Source organism: Lasioglossum baleicum, chromosome 18 (assembly GCF_051020765.1).
Source record: "Lasioglossum baleicum chromosome 18, iyLasBale1, whole genome shotgun sequence".
NCBI classification, from domain to species: domain Eukaryota; kingdom Metazoa; phylum Arthropoda; class Insecta; order Hymenoptera; family Halictidae; genus Lasioglossum; species Lasioglossum baleicum.
The window spans coordinates 120,001-146,680 of record NC_134946.1 but is presented as its reverse complement, the minus strand read 5'-3'; the positions used below and the strand labels follow the sequence as shown (position 1 = coordinate 146,680).

Below are 26,680 nucleotides of genomic sequence, written 5' to 3'. Positions count from 1 at the left end.
TGCCCTCGTCGGCGCCTCCAGGTTGATAGTCCTGGGCCTTGACGATCTCTCGCTGTTTTACCTCGAGTTGTGCCTTCTTCCTGCCTCGAGGTGCTGATTCTCGATGGCACGTTGCATCTTGTGTTGAGAGTGGAATTCCGGATCCCGCCTGGGACCCGGATACGGTCCTGTAAACGTTCGTCACGCAAATTGGCGCGACATTTCAAATATTACTAGTCGGCCTTTGGGTCTCGCATATGCCCAGGGAGATCGCTCGCTGCTGCCCTTATCGCAAAGCTTGACCAGAGGATGGCCAGGTCTTCCGCTGGAGAGGTTAGAGTGACGCTGGCAATATTGCCACGTCACAATTTATAGATTATGATCTCCCTTTCACGAATATATAGCATTATAGGGGCAAACACTCAATAATTGTTGAGATATTTATAAACAAAGTTTTTTCATAACCAGTAGTAAAAATACACTATTGTAGAGAAAGCATATAACGAGTAGTATCCTGGTGTAGTGACAACGTACTAGACTTACTACCCGGTGGGCTAGGGTTCGATTCCCGCCCGGGAAAAAATATTTTTTTACTTATTTATTTATATTATCTATTCGCTGTGTAACATTGACTTGTTCATAAGCGATTCTACATTTATTACAAATCAAAGAACAAAAGTTTTAATAGATTATAAACAAATTAACCGAAATGAATGAAATAGTAAATTACCGTCTCGTGTCTGGAAAGAGAAGAAATAAAGTAAATATAGGAAGAGAAAATATGGTATACGATAAATTTAATAATATTGTACTTACAATTACATATTTTTAATTATAATAGTTGTGCATGTCGTAAAAGCATACGAAACATAATACGCAGAAACAGCTTGCACATCGAATAAGCGCAGTATTATTGCATTGGCACCTGCTTCTTTGTACATTTATGGGAAAACAGATTTGATTGACGTTTTTAAAATTTATCTTTCTGCTGTAAATCCGGCTACATACCATGCATGTTCCAGCACAGATCGAAAAATTAGTGCACATAATTGTTTGTATATTATTGTTAGAGAAAGATTTAATGAACAATTATTTTGTTCACATAAGTTTGGGCAATGATTTTTTAAATGTTTGATACATAGGTTTCTTGCGTGATCTTTCTATTAATCCTCTACAGAATCTTCGTGCGCGCCTTCTTTGAATTGTCAAACTTCTCGCATCATAGCCAAATTAAAAATATGTAATTGTAGGTACAATATTATTAAATTTATCGTATACCATATTGTCTCTTCCTATATTTACTTTATTTCTTCTCTTTTCAGACAGGAGACGGTAATTTACTATTGTTACGTCCCGCGTCAGAAATGATCCGACGAAACGAGCCCAGACGGGGCGGGGACGTAACCGACCAATTTATTTAAGACGATCTTAGATCCACGTGGCGCGTAACGTCCACGTCTGATCAGGGACCCGATACCGGTGTTCGTCGTTGTTGAAGAGGCAAAGAGGGAAATGAATGTAAACGGGACGGACGTCGTCCGGCGGGGATGTCGCGACGGAGCGACGAACTGCGCGATGACGGTGGCAGCTCCCTGCGATCGGAGTGTCACTATGTGGGCGTGTGTGTTACTCGTCCGAACGCGTGGGTTGTTCGATTCGTGACAGGATTCTCGACCGAAGGGAAATTAGTGTTCTCTCGGTACCGAGCACCCTCTGGGCTCAGACGCACACGATTGAAACACCGATTCGGGGTTATAGGAACGAATGTGAGGAATGTGAGGGATGTGAGGAATCGATCGGCGGACCGATCGGGATTGAACAACCCGGAGACGCACACGCACACACGCACACACTCGCGATCACTCCACTCGGTCACTGATCGACGAAACTTTAATAATACCACCTTAGGGTGAGTATTCTGCGGACGACGTAACGTTCGTAACGCGGGTCCTCGATAGTGATTTCCTCTAGTGGAGGAAGACTCGGAAGGAATCGGATCGGTATCAACCTCCACGGGGGAGGAGGCGCGGAATCTGGCCGTCCGACGGTCGTTTCTTCGCGGCGCGGAGGCGTTTCAGCGCGGTCAGCGGTTCCTTCTTCGCGTCGCGGAGGTATCGCGATCTCTCGACGGTCCACTATTTTCACCCGACGGAGAAAGGGGACGTCGCGAATGATCCTGGGCCGTTTGGCGATTCCCAGGTACGGGTTATAAGCGGTGCCTCTTCCTTCGGCGCGTAGCTGTCGCACCAATTTACCGATTTGGTAGCTTCTACCGGCGCGACGGGGCATGGGAGATAGCGAGGAGCAAGGTGTTGCTGAATTAAAGCTGCGAAGTAATAGGTTTAAACAAACAAAGTATAATGAACCAAAATGGATACAAGGTGATGATTTGCGAGCAGAACTCGTGAAACAAAATATAATGACGGCTTGCGAGCAAGCTCGAACGAAATATATAGCACAGGAATAGCAATGGTAATATGAAAGATGGTGCGAGCGAGATCGTACAAACAAAATAACACAGAAATAGCAATTGTAATATGAATTATAAAGCGAGCGAGCTCGTGTGAACAAAATAGCGCAGAAATAGCAATTGTAATAAGAATTATAAAGCGAGCGAGCTCGTGTGAACAAAATAGCGCAGAGAAGGCAATTGTAATAAGAATTATAAAGCGAGCGAGCTCGTATAAACAAAATAGCGCAGAGAAGGCAATTATAATATGAAAGATAACGCGAGCAAGCTCGTATAAACAAAATAGCACAGAGAAAGCAATTATAATACGAAAAGTAATGCGAGCGAGCTCGTGTGAACAAAAATAGCGCAGAGAAGCAATTATAATGTGAAAGATAATGCGAGCAAGCTCGTATAAACAAAATGGCACAGAGAAATATCTGTAAATTTGGTATAAATGTCTACGAGCAAACTCGACGAATAATTTAGAACAATTGAGATATAACTGTAATGAAAATGGTAGAAATGGTAAGATGCAATACGATCTGAGTATCGTGAGCGATTTGGAACAGAGTCCGAAAACGCGAGAAAATGGACTAAACTAGATTAAAGTCCGAAAACGCGATTTGAACTCGACTGACGACGCTAGAGAACTGAACTGTATAAATTCCGAAACTGGAAGAGAGTCTGAACTGTATGAAATTCGGAACTAGAAGAGCGTCTGAACTAGAAGAGAGTCTGAACTAGAAGAGAGCGATTCGCGCGATTTCGTCTTATTTATAATGAGAGCGCGGACCATAGGGATTCGGTGAACCGTGAAGTCCTTTGCCTAAATCGTTCGAGGTACGGACGAATATGTTGTCGTCAATGTATACTTTTCGCTGTTTGAACGAGACGACGGTTTAGATGTACGTACACTTGTACTCGCGGTTGCCATGCTGGCGTCCGCTTGTACCGGTGACTATCGCGTCTTTTCCGATTCCCTATGTTCACGCTCACGGGGATATGTATATATATATAAATACGCGTAAGATATATATACATATCGCTGTGTACGGATTTAAACGCGATTTCGGTTTGGATTTTACGAAGGAGGTATAAGCATGTATAAGTATACCATATATATATATATATATATGTATATACGGCGAGAATTTGCTCATATGAACAAAACCGTGAACAAAACCGGTACGACGTTACACTATTTTAATAATTTCGGTTAATTTGTTTATAATTTATTAAAACTTTTATTCTTTGATTTGTAATAAATGTAGAATCGCTTATGAACAAGTTAATGTTACACAGCTAATAGGTAATATAAATAACTAAGTTAAAAAATATTTTTCGGGTAGTAAGTCCAGTACGTTGCCACTACACCAGGATATTACTCGTTATATACCTACTCTACAACAGTATATTTCAACTGCTGGTTATGAAAAAACTTTGTTTATAAATATCTCAACAATTATTGAGTGTTTGCCCCTATAATGGTATATATTCGTGAAAGGGAGATCATAATCTATAAGTATACGAAGTCTCAACTAAATCGGTGACCCGAAGGCCTTGCGCTCTCCTTGTGAGTCTGATGCAAATATGCACTTCTTGTAATTCAGTTTGAAGCCCTCTTTTAACAATGCTTCAAATATTTGGGTTAAATGATAGATGTGTTCCTTTAGGGTTTTTGAAAATATCAGTATATCATCTATATAATTAACTGCAAATTTTGTAAGTTTGTATTTTCTCAGTATGCCACTGTGTTCCTTTAGGGTTTTTGAAAATATCAGTATATCATCTATATAATTAACTGCAAATTTTGTAAGTTTGTATTTTCTCAGTATGCCACTTAGTATTCTTTGGAAGATCGCTGAAGAAGTCTTTAGCCCAAATGGTAAACGTTTCCATTGGAAGTGTCCCTCCTGTGTGACGAATGCTGTTTTTTTCTTATCTTCTTCTCGTAACCGTACTGTCCAAAATGCTGAATTTATGTCTAGTGTTGAGTAAAATTTACATCCTCTTGTACCTATCATTAAATCATCCATATATGGAAAAGGGTGTGCCTGATGGACTACGTTTTTGTTTAAATCCCTGTAATCACAGCATAATCTGGATTTTTTATTTTCTTCCTTTTTATATGCCAGTGTTACTGGCGCTGCAAATGGACTATATGACTCTTCAATAAGGTCTTTTTCTAATAATTTAGAAACTTGTTCCTCTATTTCACTTCTATCTTGTATGGTACATCTGTATGGTCTCTTGCTGCAGTATCTGTCGTCTATTAAGTCGATTCGAGCTTCGTACTCTTTTACCATACCCACATCGTATTTGTCCGTGGCAAATATCATCTTGTAGTTATTAAGTAATCTTCTTACCTCCGTCTTCTCGTCACTTTCTAAATGACTAATTTTTTCTCCAAAGTCTTTTTCATAATTTTTTTCTTCTCTTATTGTTTGGTTCACAAAGTTTTCTTGTTTATCTTCCAAGTTTGGTGATTTTTGTGAGATCCTTAAATTTTCATCTTGGATTAGCTTGAATTGTTTTATCATATCCAGACCAATTAAAAAATCATACTTGAATTCTTCATTATTTATTATGTATACCTCTACTTCTTGTTCTATCTCAAAAATTTTTATTTTAATTTTTTGTCAAACCATCTGTTTTTCTGACACCATTTATCGTGATTAGATTCGCATCGTTATTGTTACTTCTTTTATTCTCTTTCAGTTTTAATAGTTTAGAATTAATCAAAGAAACGTTGGAGCCTGAATCATAAATTCCATATGTCTCTAAATTTTCGTTTAATAGTAGTTTGACATAGATCAATGGTGTCCCTCTTCGTTTTTTTGAGCTGTATTCATCAATTCTACTTCTATTACAGAGTTATTCACGTGTTTAATGTCATTCCTCTCTTTATTTTTATTATCATTATCCGTTCTAAACCAGCAGGATGACTCTAAGTGATAACGTTCATTCTTCCCTAATTTTTCACATATTTTACACGGTCTCTTTTGTGATTTTCCTTCCCACTTATTTTTTTTAACTTGATTTGTACTTTTTTTCAGGAGTCTTCTTTTTCACTAAATATTCCAAGCTTCTTAATGTGTTAAATAATTCCTTAGTTTCCTTTATGTCCCTTCTCTCAATTTTATTTGTGATAAAATTCGGGAGACCTGCTGCGATTAGGTTTACTAGAGTATTATTATCTATCTCTTTATTTATGTCTAATAGCATTCTCTCTTTTTTAAACGCATAATCTAATACTGATCCACCTAAGTATTTGTACAATATTGCGTTTTTTACTGGTGCCCAACTCTTATCTGCATAGGTTTCACAGAATTTTTCCTTCCAAATATTCCATTCTTTAACGTGTATCTCATAAGCATCGAGCTATACCAGTCTAAAGCTGATCCTTCCAACACTAATCTGAAAAATTTCAATCTTTTCTGTATCTTTTTCTATTAGCCAACGATTGCACTCGCTTTCAAACGTCTCCATCCATTGTGTCACATTATTATTCTTACTATTAAATTTGTCAATAATAATTTTTTCAGCTATTTTCTTTATATTATGTTTGTGTTGGTCCTTATCTTCATTTTTCTTTGAGATTTCCTCTAAGATCTTCTTTAGTGCTTCTTCAGTGACATTCGTATTTGTTTGTGTAATTTCTTCCAAGAAATAATCTTTGAATAACATGTTTCCTTCTGCATCTGTATAGATTTTCCTTAGTTCCTCCGTTAATGTAATCCATACCTTTGTTTTCTGATGTCTTTTTTGTAATGTTGTCTTTATTTTCTTATATTTTTCATTCTTCATAAGTTCCTCGTGATGTGCTATCGATTGCATTTCTACCGGTAAACCATACACGGTCCCTTCCGTATAATATATTTGTCTTTCCATCTTTTGATGCCAGCACCGCAAACTCAAACTGTAACTTTTCCATTGTTGTTCTCTGATGTCTAAAAATGTCGTTTTATAAGATTCTTCTAAATCCTACAGGGATCTCTTTAAAAATAACCACTGATCGTTGCCCTGTCAAAAGAGAAACGACGCATGTTCTCTACCTTACCGATCTTACTAGACCCGGCGTCATGCCGCCAAATTCAAATTAAAGAGATATATCTTCTTTACATTTATATGAAATTAACTTTTAATTAACCCCCTATACTTTAATTATTAGTAAAATATTCTAATTTTTAAATTCATATGAAATTTACTTTTAATTAAATCCTCTCTACTTTAATATTATTAGTAAAATATTTTAAATTTATATAAAATTTACTTTTAATCAACCCCTCCCTACTTTAATATTGTTAGTAAAATATTCTAAATTTATATGAAATTTACTTTTAATTAAATCCTCTACTTTAATATTATTAGTAAAATATTCTAAATTTATATGAAATTTACTATTAATTAGCCCCTCTCTACTTAAATTATTAGTAAAATATTCTAATTTTTAAGTTTATATAGAAGTTTACTCTTGGCGGTCGGAGCAATATTTCTCAAAAATTGGAGCAATACGCGTCCGAGAGCTTTGAAACTCGAGAAATATTGATGAAACGCGGTATTGTGCGTGGATATAACGATTAAAGTCGTACGGGAGCGTGGGGAGAAAAGTTTACTCTTGGCGGTTGGACTTGAAAAATGTTCAAAGTGCCGAGATAGTATATGAAAAGTTGAATATTTTGTGTTAAATATCCTGGAAATATAAATATTTATTGTATTGTACAAAAAAAATTTTCATGCAAAAATTTTTCTAAGTCCCAACAGCCCCGCCGGATGGGCTGTTGCCGCGGCGGTTTGCGCCCATAAGCGCGGGTGCTATTCACCGCGCGGCGCCGGCGTCCTTGCCGGCCGTTCGGTATCCTTAAGAGACTCGACGGTTCGGCGAGTCGGGCAGTTCAGCGCGCGCTTGGGACTATTCTACGATCTCGGTCGAGAAGCAGCTCACGGCGCCTCGAGACTTCAGTCTCGACTGTTTCGTTCCGTACTTCGTATCGAACTTTTCTCTACACAGCATTGCCACGGGTCGGTGTCTAAGACCGAATGGCCCTTATGTGGCGAGCCTCCCATCGAGGAGGTTGGTGACTTGTATGCACTGATATGTGTATACTCGTACTAACTGAGCATCAACTCTTCTATCCGAGCTAAAAATTTGGGATAGTTATGGAAAGAGTTTGAGAGAAACTAAAACTAAGATAGAAGTCAAACTAAATGTTTGCAGAGAAACGTAAAGTAAATATAATGAGGTTGGCTTTCGGAGGGGCATTGCTACACCCAAAGTCCAGCATGCGTCCTGTCCGCGCTTCCTCGGCACTTGTGTCGATTGTCCAGCGCCCGTAGTTACGTGCTACGTGGGATACTCGTGCTACTAATGTTAGCTCAACCTGAGAACACAAGGAAATATATTGAAAAGGGATTTGTTCTCGAGAGAAACGCAAAAGGGAAATATTAAAATGGAATTTCATGCACTTTATGATTTGTGATGTTATGAGAAAAATATAAACCGAGAACACAGGAATGTGGCAAAGGAATTTGTTCGAGGTTAAGAAGGAAAGGAAAGAAGGAAGGTGGCAATATGATATAAACTCGTTCGAAAGGTTCTCTGAGAATTCGAACGAGTAAAAATGAATTTATACAAAACTTAAGGGAAGAGAGAGAGGAGGAATATGATATGAACTCGTTCGAAAGGTTCTCTGAGAATTCGAACGAGTAAAAATGAATTTATACAAAACTTAAGAGACGAGAGAGAGGGGAGGAATAAACTCGTTCGAAAGGTTCTCTGAGAATTCGAACTAGTAAAAATGAATTTATATAAAACTATAAGAGAAGAGAGAGGGAGGAATATGATATAAACTCGTTCGAAAGGTTCTCTGAGAATTCGAAAGAGTAAAAATGAATTTATACAAAACTAAGAGAGTGTCGTCGACCTGTCTCTGAAAGAGCTGGCGACGAAAAGACACATATTTATTATATATTGAAAAAACGATAAAAATTGTCGAAGTTCCCTGATTGATCCTGCCAGTAGTCATATGCTTGTCTCAATGATTAAGCCATGCATGTCTCAGTACATGCCGCATTAAGGTGAAACCGCGAATGGCCCATTAAATCAGTTATGGTTTCCTAGACCGTACCCACATTTACTTGGATAACTGTGGTAATTCTAGAGCTAATACATGCAAAACAGAGTTCCGACCAGAGATGGTAGCAATGCTTTTATTACATCAACACCAATCGGTGGCGGGCGGTAACGTTCGTCCACCGTTTGCTTTGGTGACTCTGAATAACTTTGTGCTGATCGCATGGTCTTCTAGCACCGGCGACGCATCTTTCAAATGTCTGCCTTATCAACTGTCGATGGTAGATTCTGCGCCTACCATGGTTGTAACGGGTAACGGGGAATCAGGGTTCGATTCCTGAGAGGGAGCCTGAGAAACGGCTACCACATCCAAGGAAGGCAGCAGGCGCGCAAATGACCCACTCCCGGCACGGGGAGGTAGTGACGAAAAATAACGATACGGGACTCATCCGAGGCACCGTAATCGGAATGAGTACACTTTAAATCCTTCAAAGCAGGCTATCTTCGCCTGAATACTGTGTGCATGGAATAATGGAATAGGACCTCGGTTCTATTTTGTTGGTTTTCGGAACCCCGAGGTAATGATTAATAGGGACAGATGGGGGCGTTCGTATTGCGACGTTAGAGGTGAAATTCTTGGATCGTCGCAAGACGGACAGAAGCTAAAGCATTTGCCAAAAATGTTTTCATTAATCAAGAACGAAAGTTAGAGGTTCGAAGGCGATCAGATACCGCCCTAGTTCTAACCATAAACGATGCCAGCTAGCGATCCGCCGAAGTTCCTACGATGACTCGGCGGGCAGCTTCTGGGAAACCAAAGCTTTTGAGTTCCGGGGGAAGTATGGTTGCAAAGCCGAAATTTAAAGGAATTGACGGAGGGGCACCACCAGGAGTGGAGCCTGCGGCTTAATTTGACTCAACACGGGAAACCTCACCAGGCCCGGACACCGGAAGGATGGACAGATTGATAGCTCTTTCTTGATTCGGTGGGTGGTGGTGCATGGCTGTTCTTAGTTGGTGGAGCGATTTGTCTGGTTAATTCCGATAACGAACGAGACTCTAGCCTGCTAAATAGACGTAACTTATGGTATCTCGAAGGCCCCCGGCTTCTGTCGGTGGGTTTTTACTACCAACGTACAATCAAATCTTCTTAGAGGGACAGGCGGCTTCTAGCCGCACGAGGTTGAGCAATAACAGGTCTGTGATGCCCTTAGATGTTCTGGGCCGCACGCGCGCTACACTGAAGGAATCAGCGTGTTTTCCCTGGCCGAAAGGCCCGGGTAACCCGTTAAACCTCCTTCGTGCTAGGGATTGGGGCTTGCAATTATTCCCCATGAACGAGGAATTCCCAGTAAGCGCGAGTCATAAGCTCGCGTTGATTACGTCCCTGCCCTTTGTACACACCGCCCGTCGCTACTACCGATTGAATGATTTAGTGAGGTCTTTGGACTAGTACGCGGCAATGTTTCGGCATTGCCGATGTTGCCGGGAAGATGACCAAACTGGATCATTTAGAGGAAGTAAAAGGTGTAAAAAGGTTTCCGTACGTGAACCTGCGGCAGGATCATTAAAATAAACAAATCGTCCATAAGATCCAACAAAAAGAAAAAGTATATATATATATATTGTGACGTTGCAAGCGTGCGACGTCACTTCGCCGTTTGAACTCGGTCAAACAGCCGAATTACGTGTGGACCGGACCGACCTTTTTCGGTTACAAAAGCCACCCGCAGGACATAAGAGGACTCCGAGAGGAAAATCTTCCGATTTCGTGCACCGTACTAATGCCATCTGATGTGCGTACGGAGTACGACGTTTCAGGCGATTATCGACAATAAAGAAAGCGTACGGGTCCGAAAAGGTGCCGAAGGATCAACTACTGAATAAAAGGATGGCCAACGATTAAATCCGGCGCCGGAAGCAGCAAAACAAGTCATCACACACGGGCGAACAAACCCGGAGGCGCCGTCGTGGGACGAAGAGATCCTATAGCGAACAGCAGCATTCACGAGTCCCGCCGCCGTCTCATCCCGCTCAACTAGGATCTCAGCGTGGGTGGTGTGTCGAATTGGCTGCCGAGGATTATGCGAACCGCTCGCCGAGGGCGAGCGGGAATTCAAAGGTCGCGGTAAATTAGGTAGTCGCGTAAAGTCTGGGGCCCTAGGACTTTTTCGTAGTTGCGATCCTGCGACACCCTAGTTGCGTTGCGTACGGCACCTATCGGAAAATTCGGCAATACGCTCGGAGTGGGGGGAACCAGGATCGATGCGTTCCGTCGATGCGGATAGAGGAACCACTGTCGCACAGAGGCTCGTAGAGACTAGTCGCGTTTCCGCTTCAATAATCTCGCCCTTTCGAATATCGAATCCCGATCAGTTTCGCGTCGCGGGAATTTCGATCGAGGGGCAACCTCCTACGAGGCGTGAGAGGTCCGTCGGTAGCGGCAAGAACGAATATCGTCAACTGTAAGTCGACTTTTTGATTCCTCGATTCGTTAATCGTGGTGGCTCGTGTTATTCGCGCGAGGACGACACGTGTTCGTCTCGTCCTCGGAGATTTCGTAAGAGCCGAGGCGCAGGGCGCTCGAGCCTTCGCTCGCGTCCTCTTCAAGGACGCTGTGAGCATTCGCGACGAAAGTTGCCTTAATTTCGAAGATCGGAAGTCTTCCTCGGGAGTTGTGTCGGTATCGAATAGTCTTCGGTTCGGATAGTCGGCGACGGTAGAAGCGTAGGCGGAATTACGCGTGAACCGCGGCGGTCTACGCGCCTCGAATCCCGCGTACGGCCGTGGATTATCCATCGCACGTCGGCAATTTCGCTTCGTCTCGGACTCTCGCGACAGTCTTAGGAATTGCGCCGTTCATCAGCTCCTCGCGGAATCTTGTATCGACGAAGAAATCGAATATTGTACCGTAGTATCGTACGTCCGCGATAAAATCAAGATCGACTAACGCGCTCAGCGAACGACCATCTTCCGCTAAAGTGTACAAGGAGCGCGGGCTCCCGGTTCGCGGCCTCGTGGCCGCTCGCCTCTATCTTTTACTTTCGTGACCATTAAAGACCTAGAGCCAATTTCGTATTGTTGATTCTTGACCTGCGAGATCCGTTCTGCCGTGAGGGCTGTCCCCGTTACTTCCTGCGCTCGAACCATCTGGCCGTTCGCGTAATTATTTCACACCGCGTTTCGTGGAGGCTTGACTCTCGGACTAGGCTTCACCGAGCCCGAGGTCACCATCGTGTTTCGCGTGGTATTTTCTAATACCTGGCGCCCGAACTATCCTCGCGTTGTTCGTTCAAGCCTCCACCGAGTTCCGCCTTTGCACCGAGAGGACCGTGTCCGCACAGCCGCGCACGGCCTGGTCTCAGAGCCAATAAAATCTCGGGGTTGACCGTTTTTCGTCGGCCATAAAACCGCTCGAAAAAGGGACAACGTCGCAATATACAACAAAAATGGGAACGCAAGCTGTGAAACAAAAACAGACAAGAGGGCAACTCAGAGGACAAAAAAGAACGACAGGAGAGTACCAAGGGATATTAATATAAAAAGAATTTCACTCTCCTGTGTCATCGTCTCATGCGATGAAGAAAATATAAAGGGGAGTAGCGAATAAAGAGCGTCAATAGCGACACGACTACTCCCCATGAAAAACATCTCACCAACGGCTTACGCGAGGAGGTCGCGCTTTTGCGTTTTACACGGAGTACATAGTTACTCAAACGCGGCGCGATGCTCCCGTCCGTTGGTGAAATGACAAAAAGGCGCAAGAGAGCCCGCCAGAGAAACACTATGTTGTGCATTAACACGGCGTATATACATTGTTCACCGACACTTAATTTAACTAGAGTCGAAAAAATGAACTCGCAACGCCGTGTTCTGTGTTACGGAAAGCAAGTGATGGGATTGGTCCCGTCTAGGAAGCAGTCTTAATTTATTGACGCTAGTTTCACTGAATTGTTTAAGTGACACAAAGTTTATTCCACAATAGACGAAATAACAACTAGCACGCACATAGAAGTGATTTGAACGCTTGATCTCACAGGGGAGATAATATCGCTTTGTTTACTTGCGTGTAATCGCAGAGGAGTTACAATCGAAGAGTGTACGAAAATTCAGCAGGAGCTCCGAAGGCGTTTCGGATCATCGAGCATCCCCACCACTTTCGTAACCAAGAGCTCGTTTCGCTGATCTAACTGTCGTGTAGACGAAAGGGGGTTTCTATTCAGCCTGTGTAGCTATAGTGACGTATTGTGTCAAACAACATACGGCACACAGAGTCTCTTTCGACAATGGGATTGAGAACGACGGGCCAGAATATACGGTGCTTGCGTGAAGGTGGAGAGAGCATCGTGTTGTGTGGTATCGTTTACTTGTATCGGGGAGTGAGTGCTGAAGAGCCTGTACTTCGGGTCTTCGGGAATCGTCAACATTACCGACGTTCGCATTTGTAAACTCGAACGATCAGGTACGTACAATATCTCGTCGGACGCTGAATGCTGCAGATCGACACACGAATATAGAAATACCCGTCGTTGCGATATCACACCGATGTTTTCTTTCACCCGCCACCGGGTGGTCGTTCTCTTTGAAAAATACCTCGTGTCAAAGAGTGTTGTGTTATACCGTATGTAATAACGCCTGTGGTGTTGTCCTCTGCGTCGTGTAGGCTCTCTACAATTATAATATATACGGACATATCTTACCGGTAGCGCATGAACAGGGATGTAAGCGGTCGATGATTCGCTGCCTCGGTCTTCGCCTCTGTGTTGTAAGTATATGTCCGGAGTCGTCCGTCCGAAACGGTGTCTCGAAGAGGACAAACAAAATCTCAGGGTAACCCGTGGAAAACGCGCGGTTGCACGCGTTTGTGTTATCGTTCGCGAACATCGAGAAGATAGACGAGACGTGAAGGACCGGCTCGTGAAGCTCGCTTTTAAAGCAGTCGTGAGTCTGACACCCTACTCCGTGCGTGTGGCCCAATAGTGCGCACCGCGAGAGCGTGGGACGAATGACCGCTGCCAGAGCCGGGTGTGAGTCCCGCTCTCTATTTGTATCGAGTTCGCGTATAACCAAGAGCACGAAACGTTGCTGCGCCGCACGCGGTGTTCGTTGACGACGGAACATATATTTATTATAATATTATACATTCGCCAGAGCGGACCGGCTCGTGATGCTCGCTTTTGTAAAGCAGTCGTGAGTCCGACACCCTACTCCGTGCGTGTGGCCCAATAGTGCGCATCACGAGAGCTTGGGACGAATGACCGCTGCCAGAGCCGGCTGTGAAGTCCTCCGTTCTCACATCATTCCAAATGAAATGGAAGTGAAGAGGAGAGGAATATTACACATCTCTGGATCCAGTATCGGGTTGTCTACGATCCCCGTCGTTTTCAGAGAATATATTCCTCTCCGCGTTTTCCACGTTAACGGTTTTTCAATGTACTGTTCGCCCGGCCGCCAGATATGTGTTCTGTATCTGACGGTTTTTTTCCGTTTCCACGGACGACGATGGTGTCGTCCTTAAAACGACGCCTGAATGAATCTCCTTCGCGCGCTGGTTGGAGCGTTCAGGTACAATGCGTTCTTACGAACTGCAGAACAAGAGACATATACATATATTGATTTGTAAATCAAAAATATATACGATTACCCTGAACGGTGGATCACTTGGCTCGTGGGTCGTTGAAGAACGTAGCTAATTGCGCGTCAACGTGTGAACTGCAGGACACATGAACATCGACATTTCGAACGCACATTGCGGTCCACGGATACAATTCCTGGACCACGCCTGGCTGAGGGTCGTTTACGTAACCATAAACTGCTTGCGTTGCTCTTGTAAGTCCCCGCCGTCGCTTACCTCTCCAAATATATTTTTGGAGGGCGCCAAAGAGCGTTTCGGAGTCGGGTTGCAAAGATGCTACGTACGAGCGAATGATGGGCGTTTCGTCAGCGTTTGTCGCGGTTCTGTGAAAATTGCCAATTTTTGCATTGCGTCTTATAAACACATACAAATATATATATCTAGTTTCCACGAGAGGCGAAGTAGGGATTGGTATTATTCTTACGTTCGGACTTGCGTGAGTGTTTTTACGGTGTCGTGAGTCGTATTGAAAATACGACCGCCCGTAGGCACCGCTTCGACGAGGATCTCCAAATCTCTCACCTTCTCTGCGAAACGATTCGCCTTGCGGAAAGAAGCGTTTCCACTCATGAACATTTAACGTGCTTCCGACGTCGCCTGAAATTATGCGTATACGAAAGAGGTATATTTACAAGAGTCTCGCGAGACTACAGAGATGGACACGCAAATTATAAAAGAAAGAAAGAATACTGTGTGGCACACAGAGTGTGTGTGTGGTGTGGCAATGTTAAGCCCCAGGGAGAGAATATGCCTGTGCGTGGATGAGTTTCTTAACTCTACGTTATAATTGCCATACGGCGGAGGGTCGTCGTTGCCGGCGATTTCGACAAACACATTCCTTTTCGAGTCTTCGAGGGAAGAGACGAAAGAGATCTCTCGTTCTACCGCGAACGCTTTGATGATCGATGGACAGCGGAGCAAAGCGCAGCAATGTTGATTCGCGTTGAATCGTATTGATGACGGCCTATGTGCGTCTTGAGATCTTACTCTCTTTCTCTCGTGTCTCTTTTGGTTTTGTGTTTGATCGATAATAAATCGTTTCGTGCGCAACGTTTCTGTACCCCCGTGGTTTTTGGTTCAATTATATAGAAGTAGAGTGAAAAAGAAATCCCACCGGGTTATATGTATTTTTTTTTTTTAATAACATGTATACTCCTCTATTGGCGAGGCTTATTTCGAACTTGATTGTCACACGACGCAGACACACTCGTGTGTTCACGCACGGAACAGCACCGCGGAGAGAAAAGGTATATCAATGAAAACCTTTATGTCGGTCGCCCCATGTCTTTTCTTTTCTTCATTGTCGATTCGTGCGAAACCGCGCGATCTGTCGGTCGTCCAGTCCCCGAAAGTTCTTTTCGACGGACGTTAAAGTTAACCGGCCAGATCGTCTAGCGAGAGTTTCCGATCGACGAGATAAAATATGAAGAAAGAATTATATTGACACTTTGGTGTGGCGCTTAAGGCATATCGGTTTTGTTTACCTTTCTCTCTTCTGTCGTGTAGTGTTGTTTCGTTTTCTTTTTTTTTCTTTTTTTTTGTGCTTTGTACGTTTTCGCGAGTATTACTTTTACGCTCTTTCGGCCGAAACACAAAATTTTGTATCACGTACGACGACCTCAGAGTAGGCGAGATTACCCGCTGAATTTAAGCATATTACTAAGCGGAGGAAAAGAAACTAACAAGGATTTCCTTAGTAGCGGCGAGCGAACAGGAATTAGCCCAGCATTGAATCCCGCGGTTCTGCCGTTGGGAAATGTAGTGTTCAGGAGGTCAATTTATCCCGAGACGTCGAACCGCGCCCAAGTCCATCTTGAATGGGGCCATTTACCCGTAGAGAGTGCCAGGCCCGTAGCGACTGGTACGCGTTTCGGGAGGACATCTCCTTAGAGTCGGGTTGCTTGAGAGTGCAGCCCTAAGTGGGCGGTAAACTCCATCTAAGGCTAAATATGACCACGAGACCGATAGCGAACAAGTACCGTGAGGGAAAGTTGAAAAGAACTTTGAAGAGAGAGTTCAAGAGTACGTGAAACCGTTCAGGGGTAAACCTGAGAAACCCAAAAGATCGAATGGGGAGATTCATCGTCGACGAGGCTGGCTTCCGTTGGTGCGCAGATAGCCCGTAATGGGCCACTTCGGTGGTTCCAGTGCGAGGGTACACCATCTTCGGCAAATGTTCCGGTGGCGTAGTCGTGCACTTCTCCCTTAGTAGAACGTCGCGACCCGTTGCGTGTCGGTCTACGGCTCGAGTTGTTGCCTGTCGTGTCGCCTTGCGCGCGCACACGGCAGACGCTCGATCGCCTGGCCGGCTGCGTGACGGTACTCTGACGGTATCGGGCCGCAACCAATCCATTTTCGAATGTGTGTGCGTCAGGCCCGCCGCAAGCTCGGTTAGTTTGTCACCCGGATGGTACGGACCTAGCGCCGGCTCCGGGCCTAACCAGCTGTTAGCAGGCGGTGTCCTCGGACTGGCCAAGCTTTGAATTACCGGTCAGCGGCGCTACTGCTTTGGGTACTCTCTCAGGACCCGTCTTGAAACACGGACCAAGAAGTCTAACATGTGCGCGAGTCATTGGGACATGTAAACCTAAAGGCGCAATGAAAGTGAAGATCGTACCTTAGCGTCGATCAAGGGAGGATGGGCCGCGTCACGATGCGGCCTCGCACTCCCGGGGCGTCTCGTTCTCATTGCGAGAAGTGGCGCACCCAGAGCGTACACGTTGGGACCCGAAAGATGGTGAACTATGCCTGGTCAGGACGAAGTCAGGGGAAACCCTGATGGAGGTCCGTAGCGATTCTGACGTGCAAATCGATCGTCGGAACTGGGTATAGGGGCGAAAGACTAATCGAACCATCTAGTAGCTGGTTCCCTCCGAAGTTTCCCTCAGGATAGCTGGCACTCGCTCGTTCTCTTTTGATGAACGTGTGCGAGTCTCATCTGGTAAAGCGAATGATTAGAGGCCTTGGGGCCGAAACGACCTCAACCTATTCTCAAACTTTAAATGGGTGAGATCTCTGGCTTGCTTGGATCAATGAAGCCACGAGATTATATTGGATCAGAGTGCCAAGTGGGCCAATTTTGGTAAGCAGAACTGGCACTGTGGGATGAACCAAACGCAGAGTTAAGGCGCCTAAGTCGACGCTTATGGGATACCATGAAAGGTGTTGGTTGCTTAAGACAGCAGGACGGTGGCCATGGAAGTCGGAATCCGCTAAGGAGAGTGTAACAACTCACCTGCCGAAGCAACCAGCCCTGAATATGGATGGCGCTGAAGCGTCGTGCCTATACTCCGCCGTCAGCGGCAAGTGAGGTTGACGTTAGCTTTTTTTAAAGGCGCGTCTTCCATGAAGCTCTGACGAGTAGGAGGGTCGCGGCGGTGTGCGCAGAAGGGTCTGGGCGTGAGCCTGCCTGGAGCCGCCGTCGGTGCAGATCTTGGTGGTAGTAGAAAATACTCCAGCGAGGCCCTGGAGGACTGACGTGTGGAGAAGGGTTTCGCGTGAACAGCCGTTGCACACGAGTCAGTCGATCCTAAGCCCTAAGAGAAATCCTATGTAGATGAGGTGTCCTAAGAGAGAGCAAATATCATTAAATGATAAACACACACCCATCGGGCGAAAGGGAATCCGGTTTCTATTCCGGAACCCGGCAGCGGAACCGCTTACCAATCGGGCCCTCGTAAGAGTGTTCGTCGGGGTAACCCAAGATGACCTGGAGACGCCGTCGGGAGATCCGGGGAGAGTTTTCTTTTCTGTATAAGCGTTCGAGTTCCCTGGAAACCTCTAGCAGGGAGATAGGGTTTGGAACGCGAAGAGCACCGCAGTTGCGGCGGTGTCCGGATCTTCCCCTCGGACCTTGAAAATCCAGGAGAGGGCCACGTGGAGGTGTCGCGTCGGTTCGTACCCATATCCGCAGCAGGTCTCCAAGGTAAAGAGCCTCTAGTCGATAGATTAATGTAGGTAAGGGAAGTCGGCAAATTGGATCCGTAACTTCGGAATAAGGATTGGCTCTGAGGAGCTGGGCGTGTCGGGCTTGGTCGGGAAGCGGGTCTGGCTGACGTGCCGGGCCTAGGCGAGGTGAACACATTGATGGGAATCCGAGCTCGGTCCCGTGCCTTGCCCTCCCGCGGATCTTTCTTGCTGCGAGGCTTTCGTCTAGAACGATCGTCCTCTTCGGCCGCCATTCAACGCTCAGCTCAGAACTTGCACGGACTAGGGGAATCCGACTGTCTAATTAAAACAAAGCATTGCGATGGCCCCCACGGGTGTTGACGCAATGTGATTTCTGTCCAGTGCTCTGAATGTCAACGTGAAGAAATTCAAAAAAGCGCGGGTAAACGGTAACTCTCACGTGAGTGATCGCCTGCGATCACCGTGGCACTCTGGTAAACGGCAGGGCCGTCATGGGTGCTTGTCCCCAAAGGTGTCGGATTGCAGCTCAGTGCAGTCTAGTATCCGAGACGAGTCCCTGGTGCAGACCACACGACGTTTACCTATAAAACTGCCTGTCGTGAGCTACCCAATCCCTTACCTCGGGCAACGGATGCCGCTTGCAGTAAAGATGTGTGGTAGAGCCGTGACGCAGCTCGACGGTCACCCATCAAACGGTACAAGAGAAGTCTTGTAGACATGGGTTCTAAGGGGAGGGGGAGCCGCGCCGGTCGGCTACCGGCGCCCCCTCACATGATGTCGGCCTCTTAGTAGCAGTGACCACTTAGCAAAGGACCACAGAGGAGCCGTTCTTGCACATAGTGCGTGGCATGGGCCTTAGGAAGGGAGAGTGCCGAGATTCTTGCCTTCTGCCGTCGAGGGCACGCCGGCAAGCGTTCGAGATGTCGGAGCGAACCCTCTGGTTCGTCAATAGTATTCGAGCTTAGCCGCGTCAGTGGCCCGACGGTCGGCTGCCGCCTGCCGCGAAGTGGCGTAATGAAGGAGTCTAGTTGCGGTGGCTGAGTCCCCTACGTCCGAAAGGCTGGATGGTGCGGGCGTGTATTTGAAGGTTTCGTCGGTGCACGTTGTAAGGGAGTCTTCCCCGGTTCCATGCCTCTACTCTAACGCGGTAAGGGCACCGTCGCCGCAGGCTGACACTCGGGGAGTCATACTGGGGGGGGGGCCCATCGGCCCCCCCAGACCCCCCGATGCGGTCGTAACTATGACTCTCTTAAGGTTTAAGCTTTTTCAAGAGGTGCAGTTTTTAATGCTGTAACCCGATCCAAAGCAACACGCCGTCAGTACTCGTCGTTAAGCGACACGATCGCGCGTGTATGTCCATGCCAAGGGGGCAGGGCAACACGCCACCCTTGTGAAGCGAGACGTCGTTGGTACTTGGCGGCGTGAAGCAACACGCTGCTGAGAGCGTAAGTCCGAAGACCTGACGGAGCCCTAGCCGCAGGCCACTTTCTCCCCTCGCACACTGGCATCACCGTACAGCTCAAGGCAACTCGTTCGGCTTTCCAATGAGACGAGTCAATGGTGGATTTGATAGTTACTCGGGGTAGATGATGCGAATGCATAGCCTCTCGCTCCCAAGTCACTACACGCGCCTCCTCGAGGCTCCGCTGGATACCACTGATATGACGTGGGAACTAAGTCGGTAGTGGCGGGGCGGAGGGGCCTATGCTGACAGATATGCGCGGGTACATAAGTGCCCCAATAAATAAATGAAATTTTTTGAGCAAAGAGGAAGAAAGGAGGTTCTAAGCACTAAGTGCTGGTCGAGAAGACCGTGAAGTATTGAGAATTGGAAGTAAGAGGGAGCGGGTCTGTCAGTATTAGGTCTCTTCGCCTTAAGGACTGGAAAATTGGCAAAGACATGGCATAACCCCGGACAATGAGATGGCACATAATTGAGCTTTGTCGCTATGAAAACAAAATTTCACACTGGTACGAAACGGATACGAATAACGACGAAGCCTCGGACGTAGAGGACCCCGGCCCTGGGACCTCTGCGGCGGACTTGTCCGCAAGGGACAGGAGGGTCACTGGTGACGACAATGGCAATACCCCCGGACATGAATATGATTTATATGTGGATGTACCTCTGAGTGGGGAAGTGAGATGTGGCCTATGTGATGCCAATATACAATTCATGCAGATGGGGGACTTTGAGAAACACCTGGATCGACATCATCCAGACAGCAGAATTGGATGGAAATGTGTGCTCTGCAGCAGAGTGTTTAATAAGCTGCACGGCTGGAGGTGCCACATACCAAAATGTAAAAGAGAAATAACCCAAGAGGAAGGCCAATTCTGCTGCCCCATCTGCAGGGCCGCCTTTGGTACACAGAGGGGTCTAACTCAACATAAGAGATTCAGACACCCTAATCTGAGGAATGAGGAAAGAAAGAGAAAGGCGGCCCCACCTCAACAGGCCAGTAGAACCACAATCTGGACAAAGGATGAAACCGAACTACTCATTCTATTAAATGAGCAGTTCAAACTCGAAAGGCAGCCAAATGCAAAAATAGCCAGATTCCTCACGTCGAAAACGGCGAAACAGATTGGGCACAAAAGGGCGCTCCTGAGACTCATTCACACTCAGAGGGAAACACCAGTCGTTGTGGAAGAAGACTCGGGCTCTTCCAACGAGTCCATCCAATCGGCAATAGCCGAAAACGAGGGGATAGAGGAGATAGAGGAGATAGAGGAGATAGAGGAAAGAGAGGAAGATAATGACGACTGGAGAGAACGGTTTAAGGAAGCCGTTATGGCAAATCCTCTCCCAGAGAACCATGAAATGGGATCACTGGAGAGAGAGATAATGGAGCTGGCCAGCAATGAAGCCCTGGAACCGCTGGAGATAGAGAGAATATTGGAGAAAATGACCGAGAAAATTAAAGCTGGCGAAAGGGACTCGGTCGAAAACAGAGTACGAGGTAACGGGAAGAACAGACGAAGAGAAAGCGACCGCACCCGTTACATGAAATATCGGTACTCTAGGTTCCAGGAGCTATATAATAAATGTCCACGAAAACTTGAGGACATGGCGGTCGCAGGCGAGATGCTTGAAAAGCGTAAAGAAATACAGCTCCCAGAAAGAGCAGATATTAAAACATTGTATGACAACCTGTGGGGAACAGAGGGACCCACCACAGGATTGCCTATATTAAGTAGGGGCCCTCTATCAGACAAATCTTGACGAGGGATATCTGGTGACCCATCTCCATGGAAGAGCTGGTGGAAAAGATGAGGAGAATTAAAAGCGAAACAGCTCCGGGCCTTGACGGTGTCAAGAAGGCACACTCAAGGAAAGCTGGATTCCTTCATATCCTTACAAAATACTACAACGTCCTCATGATGTTTCAAGTGTACCCCAAGCAATGGAAACAGAACCGGACGACCCTAATACCCAAAGCGGGTAAATGCACGAAAGACGCCAAAAACTGGCGGCCGATGACCATAGGGTCCTTGTTGAGTAGGATGTATTCAGCAATGCTGGACAATCCACTGCGACATACAATCCGGAATAACAAGAGGCAAAAGGGGTTTACACAGGAGGACGGTTGTAAGTACAATATAGCCTTACTTGAACAAATATTAAAGAATATGAAGGAAAAGACTGGAGGTGTTATAACGGTGGTGGACATCTCCAAAGCCTTCGACACCGTACCGCACAAAGCAATAGGAGATGGGTTGAAAGAGAAAGGTCTACCGTCCGCAGTCGCAGAATACATTCAAGGAATGTACGACGACTGTTGGACGGAGATCAAGACAAAAGACCAGAAAATCCCGATAAAATTAAACAGAGGCGTGAAACAGGGTGATCCACTATCACCTCTGTTATTTAATACGATAGTGGACCCCATAATTGGTCACATTGACGAGACAACGGAGGGCGTCAAAATGAGAGACGAAAACGTCTCCATAATGGCCTTTGCAGACGATATGGTGACGGCAGCTAAAACGAAGGAGGAAGCCGCCCGCCAATTAAATAAATTGGCAAAATACTTAGACGAGCTTGGAATGAGTATACAAGCTGATAAATGTGCAACTTTCCAAATCGTCTGCAAGAATAAGACCTGGTACGTGACGGATCCCGGGCAGCATATAAAAGATCAGAAACTGCCACTCACGCAGCCCGAGTATACTTTCAAATACTTGGGTGTGATGGACGGCCCATGGACGGGGCTGCAGCGAGCACAGATAGAAAAGATACTTAAGGCAGCAAAGAATATAGACAGGATGGGGCTAAAGCCCCATAATAAATTTAATAAGAACGCACTTGCTGCCTAAGTATATACATGAGCTGGTCGCGAACCCTCCTCCTCTATGCCTCCTGGAAGAGCTGGACCAGGAGGTAAAGCAAATAATAAAGAAAATACTACGTTTACATCCATCCACTACGGACGGATTGATCTATACAAACAAGAGAAATGGAGGCCTAGGAATACAAAAGATAGCAGACATCGTGCGAGTAGCTAAGCTACGAAATGGCCTCCATATGTAGGATTTAAATCGTAAATTGAATAATACGTTCGTAAACTCGAAATGTTTTAATACGAAATTTGAATTATAACAAATACAACTAATTAAATTATCCCGTCTGAATCTCCGTCTGAGATCAAACACGTCTTTTCGTTTTCGTACGTCGAACCGGAATGACAAAGAAATCGCATATTACAAATATGAATAACGAAATCGATAAACATAATAACAGATATCGAATCGTCGTGTTGTTACAGTTACTAACGTCGTGACATTCAACGGAATTCTCGCCGCTCAGAGATGGCATCTCCCTACACATATGATGTCGAGTGAGGATGGAGTGGTTCAGGAGGCCTATATGAGACAAGAAGATATCTAGTCTAAATATGCAAGATCGATAGGCCTCCAATGGCCAGCAACAGAGGAAGATGTAGAGAACGCGCACTGCAGACTCTGTCGCAAGTATTTCGAAGACTGGGGACGTTTAGTCTCCCAGGGCTAGGGCGTTTATGAATTTGTGGACGATAAGTATGGAAACGCCTGGTTATATGAGCCAACACTGTTGAAGCCGTCTCGATATCTGGACGCGCTAAAATTACGAACAAACACATATGGGACAAGGATCGCATTAAGAAGAGCGAAAAGGGACATAGACCCAAAGTGTCGTAAATGCGGCGTCCAAATGGAAACCCTAGGCCATGTACTAGGAAATTGCATATACACGAAGCCCGCGAGGATCAACCGACATAATGAAATAGTACGGTTGATCGAGAGCAAGGCATCACAGAAGTCCGCGGTGTTTGTAGAGCCCACCGTAAACGTAGCTGGAGATCTTAAGAAACCGGATCTGGTAATTAAAAACCAGGATGGTAAAATCTTCGTAGTGGACGTTACCGTTCGCTACGAAGATAAAGATAATCTCCGGAGGGCCAAAAAGGAAAAGGAAGAGAAATACAAAGACACCGCGGAATTAATCAGAAGAAGACTGAATTGTGAAACGGCAGAGGTCCTACCGGTCGTAGTAGGATGCCGAGGTGCCTTGCCCGCGGGCACAGTAAGAAATTTGAAGCGCCTAGGGTTTAGCAAAGGCGAGCTTCTAACAGTGGCAATGATCGCCCTCCGTTCGTCGATAGAAATCGCGAACATATTTATTGATTATGACTAAGTGTCAGTGATTGTCCTATTTATTATGACGATGAAATGAATTGACAAAATGGGACGAGCTATGGCTACATCTTGATACATTGACACGGCAAAAGCCACGAAATATTTATTTTATTTTATTTTTACCTTAGTCTTCGGACTATATGATGAAGCAGCTGCCAGCTGAACGAATTTAGCCCGTTTCGGCCTTTACACCGAACGGTGCGAGTCTCTGCTTGTACTATTGTGCAGCGAGGCGCGGGGCGGATTCTATGGACACGGACATAGAATCCACGTGGTTTTCCCTGGACGCGCGCCTCTGCCGAAAGACCAAGATCGCCTCCCGAAAGGGTCCCCGTTACTAATTTTTCCAAGTGCCGAGGCAGGTCCTGTGGCAGTGACCTAGAAAGTAGGCCTCGGGTAATCCATTCCCGGTTGTTGTTATTTTGTTATATACCTCACGAGGGGGTTATTCCTCGGAAGTCTATGGCTACTCTTCAAGTGGTGCGTACAGGTTTAGCCAAATGCCTCGTCATCTAATTAGTGACGCGCATGAATGGATTAACGAGATTCCCTCTGTCCCTATCTACTGGGTCCTAGAAGGTCCAGGGTTTTATTCCCTGGTGCGCCAACCCCTCCTCCAAGTGGTAGGACCTGGACACCCTCGGGTGACGAACGGGGTCTGGTTGGAAGTGCTTTTACGTGAGTGATCGCTTGCGATCACCGTGGCACTCGCAAAATCGGAAAACTCCTCACCGTGGCAACGACCCACCGGAGCGTAACCCGGTGGTGCGTCACGGGAGTGAGACCGAGGGTCTTACCTTAACTGTGTGTCGGACCACGGGGAGAAAAACCCCTAAACAAATCCCGACCTCTAAGCCGGAGACCGCGGTGAAAGAGGGTCGACGTTCCACGCACGAACGTCGACGATCGGTGGGAGCACTGATCGCCTAGTGGCTAACCTCACTAATCAGGCGAACCCTGTTGTATAAGCCTTCTCCCTGGAAAGGGCGTCACCCGGGGAGTGACTGTTTTTCGTCCCGACTCGTGAGAACAACTATGAATAACTCGTACAAATCTAAAAACCAAAAACAAAAAACGGAAGGTGGAGAGAAGGTAACAAAGGCCGGGGGAAAAACGGAGGCGAGAAAAGAGAAAGAGGTTATAAGGGAACCGACTATAGCACCGGAGAACTCGGACTCTGAGTCCGAGTACAACTCCGAAAATGAAAACAACTCAGAAATGGAGTTTGAGATAAACACTGAGCTGCCAGACCCAACACTATGGCAGACTCAGGGAAAAAGAAAAGGGAAGAATAAGAGGAACAAGCAAGATCGTTCCAGCGACTCAGACAGCTCATCTGAGTCGCTACCTAAGAAGGTACAAAAAGAGGAAGAGTATGACGAGTTTAAAGATCTGACTATCCCAGATCACTATAGAGTCACCGAACTGTCCTCGAAAATGCGCAATTTCCTCATTTTAAATGACATATCGATACCCAGAGCAATGCTCCCGGAATTTCAGTCAATACTTAGTGAAATACTAAATCAGACCATCGAGCTAGGCACGTTTGTGAATAAAGCGAGAAGGATAAGAGATAACGAACAAGAGACCAATATAAAATATCGAGAGAGCCTGAAGAGGGCCAGGGCTCTCTCCAAAGAAAATCATATGTTGAAATAGCGCAATGAGGGAATGGATGCCCTAGAAAAAGAGAACAAAGAGCTCAAGGAGAAACTCCTTGAGCTTGAAAAATCACCTGAAATTATTTGGAGGGACAAATTTATCGAACTATCTGCAAAGATAGACAGACTCACAGAAACGAAACAGAGTAGTGGCGAGGAAGCTCCGGCCTCCAAACCACAATTATACTCCGAAATAATTAAGGCAAATAAGAGAACTAGGCAAATAGCCAAAAAGACTGCAATCCAGCAGACGAAACCAGTGGTGGCAATCTACCCCGTGAAGGGTAGTGTAATCTCGAATAGCGACGAGACAAAAAAGATTCTGTCGGAGTTTATAAACCCGACAGAAGAGAAAATAAGAATCCGGAACCTGAAAAAAATCAGGAAGTCCGGAATCCTAATAGAGACCGAAACAAAAGAGGACCTTGAGCAAGTCCTCCAAAACAAAAAACCAAGGGAAAAAGTACAGATCGGTTCCCTCCCTAAGAGGAAACCGAAAATGATAATTTTCGGCATCCCCTCTGAAATATCAGAGGAGGGATTAAAGGAGGCAATTGAAAGGCAAAACCTCGAGCTGAGCTCGGAGGAGAAATTTGAAGAGGAGTTGAAACTCCTCTTCAGAACAGGAAAGAGAGAAAGGGAAGTCACCAATTGGGTGGCAGAGGTGTCTCCGAAAACCCGGAAAATCCTTCTGGCAAGGAACCGGGTATTCGTTGGATTTTAATGCGCACGGAATAAAAGATTATATTGCTGCGAGTCGCTGCTTTAAATGCCAAGCATTTGGGCACGTCTCAAAGCATTGCAAAGCAAAAACTGACACATGTGGGCACTGTGGGAAAGATGGGCATGTCTTTAAGGACTGCCCGAACAAAGCAGAAAAAGCAACGTGCATAAATTGCAAAAGAGCAGGCAAGCCGGTCAATCATGGCCTGAGAGACAATAATTGCCCAGCGTACAAACACGCTATAGAGACATGCCTCAGTCGTATAGACTTTGGCAATAATGAAATAACTTGAGACCACTACTTTCAAACCCACCCTGACGATCCTCGCAGGCGATACCCCAACAACCGGGTATTGTGATCGTAGGGTGTAATCGGCGAAACGGCCTGAAAACCGCGCCCAACCTGCTAGAGACTGAGCGTTAAGCTGGTAACTCCGCCTCCTCGTGGCCCCCGCTGGAAACGTCCCTACGTCGGTTACCATGCCGACCTGGGGACGGCCAAGCGAGTTACTTCCCGTAGGTGTTGAGTTACTCTTCGCAGGTGTTGAGTTTAGAAACCGAACTCAACC

General features: G+C 45.8%; 1 non-coding gene and 1 pseudogene across 1 annotated transcript; both read left to right on the top strand.

The window, feature by feature from the left end:
• The first annotated feature begins 14,145 nt into the window (after window positions 1–14,145).
• LOC143218224 (5.8S ribosomal RNA) lies at window positions 14,146–14,300 on the top strand. The gene has a single exon (XR_013010994.1). It is a non-coding gene; the product is annotated as a 5.8S ribosomal RNA (ribosomal RNA).
• A 1,453-nt stretch (window positions 14,301–15,753) lies between these two features.
• The window catches only part of LOC143218226 (large subunit ribosomal RNA), a 12,280-nt pseudogene continuing 1,353 nt past the window's right edge, over window positions 15,754–26,680 (top strand).